Source organism: Triticum urartu, chromosome 1A (assembly GCF_056163025.1).
Source record: "Triticum urartu cultivar PI428250 chromosome 1A, HENAU_Tu73, whole genome shotgun sequence".
NCBI lineage: Eukaryota > Viridiplantae > Streptophyta > Magnoliopsida > Poales > Poaceae > Triticum > Triticum urartu.
Window position 1 is genome coordinate 132,740,487 of NC_141873.1, and position 3,134 is coordinate 132,743,620.

Sequence of the window (3,134 nt, forward strand, 5' to 3'; positions counted from 1 at the left end):
CCCAATACCTCATTCAATCTCGTTACCGGCAAGTCACTTTACTCGTACCGTCACATTGAGCTCATTATGATGATGCATTACCGAGTGGGCCCAGAGATACCTCTCCGTCATACGGAGTGACAAATCCCAGTCTCGATTCGTGCCAACCCAACAGACACTTTCGGAGATACCCGTAGTGCACCTTTATAGTCACCAAGTTACATTGTGACGTTTGGCACACCCAAAGTACTCCTACGGTATCCGGGAGTTGCACAATCTCATGGTCTAAGGAAATGATACTTGACATTCGGAAAAGCTCTAGCAAACGAACTACACGATCTTTGAGCTATGCTTAGGATTGGGTCTTGTCCATCACATCATTCTCCTAATGATGTGATCCCGTTATCAATGACATCTAATGTCCATAGTAAGGAAACCATGACTATCTTTTGATCAACGAGCTAGTCAACTAGAGGCTCACTAGGGACGTGTTGTGGTCTATGTATTCACACATGTATTAGATTTCCGGATAACACAATTATAGCATGAACAATAGACAATTATCATGAACCAGGAAATATAATAATAACCATTTTATTATTGCCTCTAGGGCATATTTCCAACATGTGCTACTACTTCCGTGCGGCGGGACATGTCGGATGCTTTCGCGGCAAGGCGGGACATCTCTCATGCTTCCACTTCCATGCTTGCCTCTCCCTGGTGGTAATCTCTCGACCCAGAACTTACACTGGCCATCGCAGATGCAAGGGAAGGATGATGAATGACTTGTTTGTTTTTGTGGATGAGGAGTTGAGGAGGAATGTGCAGTTATCTTGGCATAGTAGTATTTATAACCGAGTACTAATACACTACTAAGTGGGAAGCCGTTTAGGTTGTGATCAGAGTGAATAGGTTTGCAATTAAATATAGCATGGTAGTACTACCTCCTTTCCGGTTTATAGGGCTCAATTCAAAAATCTCACCAACCAAGGTAGATGATGAGTGGTGGAATTTTTTTGTAGTTTGCAATGTGACGAGACGCAAACTCAAAATTTATTGACGCTTCTAGTTTCGAAGTGCGGCACTATTCCCGGATGGCGTAACGTGGGCACGTGTTCTCGGTCGTGGTGTAGCATATGCCATGGTGGTTCTTTTTCTACTGCTGTGTACGTTCAATAACTAGCACCGTCGGATACATATCTTACAGTTATTGGGGCGTTCGACGGGAATAGCCTCGTGGCGAGCTATAGACTAGTCCAGATGCATTAGACCTTTCTCTCAGGACTTCTCGCACGCACCATCTCTAGCTGCCTAGGTCGATGCCACCCACATACACTTGTACTCAGAGTTTAGTACATTATAGAGGAAGAGAAGAGGTGCACGCATTCAGTCGTCCTGTCTGACACACGCATCTGAAGCTACGAATTGTAGTGTTCTCAACCATCCAATTGGCTCTATCATAGGTTTCACGTTGCTCCTTGGACTTGAGATTGAGAAGTTTAAAACGCGGAGGCTAAGCTGGAGGCATGAGATTTTGGTTAATGTGCAGGCCGCACATGGCACCAACATGACACGAGCATCGTCTGCCTGGTGCGGAGTCGGGTGAGTTGTCCAAGTATAGACACAACCAAGCCCACCTTAGTATATGCGCCTCGACTTATGCACAGAGAATTCAGGATCGGAGGCAGTACTACTAGTAGTAGTACTACTTTGATGTGTCGCGTCAACTCGCACAAGTATGCAACACTTCCTGAACAAACAAGCATATAAGCTATTTCCGTTATACTTCTTACCCAAAGGATCTTTATATCCAAAAGACACAAAATATCCGTTCGACTGTTGGAAATTACTTTAACTCCTGATCTGATGTTGAAGTAATTGTTGCATCGCCACCAAAACCCACCATCTCTTAAGCTAAAGTAGACCGAGCTAACCCCTATATTAGCATATTAATAAGACAAACAGAAGGCACTATAGAATCATTTAGGACGTGAGTTTGTCAATCTGAATGTGGAGGGACACCAGCTTAGCCCCGGCTAGCAGCTTGGGCGGAACTATGAAGAAGGTCAGCTCCTGCACGGCGACGTCATCGGGATCCTTGCTGCTTGTCACCTCCATTTCCACCTTGACGGTGTCGGTCCTGCCTTCGGGCTCCCCGGCGGGTTGTTCTCCCACAGCTTGGCCACGTAGTGCGGCAGTGGGGATGCCGCTACTCTGATGTAGACGACCGACATGGCGATAGGCGTGCCGATATCGAGCACACCGCTGACCAAGAAAACGCGCGGCCGTCCTCCTCCACGAATAGCAAGAGCCGTGGCTCTGACAGTGGCACTTGCAGCTGGAGCACCTTGCCGTACTGGATCATGTGCATGGGCATGTGATGCACGATGCTGATGTGGTGGGAGAGAGCCGGCGGCAGGCCTTCGTAGCCGCAGACGGGCATGGGCATTCGCAGGGCATGAGTGAACACATGCTCTGGTGATCGGCAAGCTTGTGGTAAGTGACATAGAGCCCACAGCCTTCGTGCGGGCACTCCACCCTCACCGAGGAGAGTACGACATCCACCGCCGTGTTCCGCATGTCGAAGCCACTGCCGCCCTCGCACTTCTGGCACTGCCGCTGGTTCCCGGGGCGCTCGACGAGGCCGTCCACGCAGGCCAGGTGCCCTCCCTTGCAATGCGCAAATCAATCGATTGGCACATCAATCAAGAAACCTGCACCTTGCTCGATCAGGCGAACGGACGAGGTGTATTCGAACCTGATACACTAGAGGCTTCAAGGGGCAGAGGCACAAGGGACAGTGGAGCAAGTTGAGGTCCATCTTCAGGTCCTGTTCCATCTGCACGATCTCGCCCTCCTCGTGCACAACCATCTCTCGCTTTAGGGTCGGGGCATTACAAAGCTTTAGCGTCACATATTCATACTACTTTAAGGTGCATTAAATCAACACATGCAAGTATCAAAACGAGAGTCACAACATGCATGCATGCATTGTAATTAATGCATCGGTAAATGCAAATTATTGAAATATATCGAGTGCAGTGCTTTGGTGTGTCGCGTCAACTCGTACAACAACGAGAAGTTTGATTACTACAACACCCTCTCCCTCATGGACTAAGCTCCGGTGCCTTAACTGCACCTGCCTTTGGTTGTAT

The 3,134-nt window shown here is 48.4% G+C and overlaps 1 pseudogene; it reads right to left on the bottom strand.

Moving 5' to 3' along the window:
• Window positions 1–1,962: 1,962 nt before the first annotated feature.
• LOC147990358 (E3 ubiquitin-protein ligase SINA-like 10) lies at window positions 1,963–2,851 on the bottom strand (annotated as a pseudogene).
• Between the last annotated feature and the right edge of the window lie 283 nt (window positions 2,852–3,134).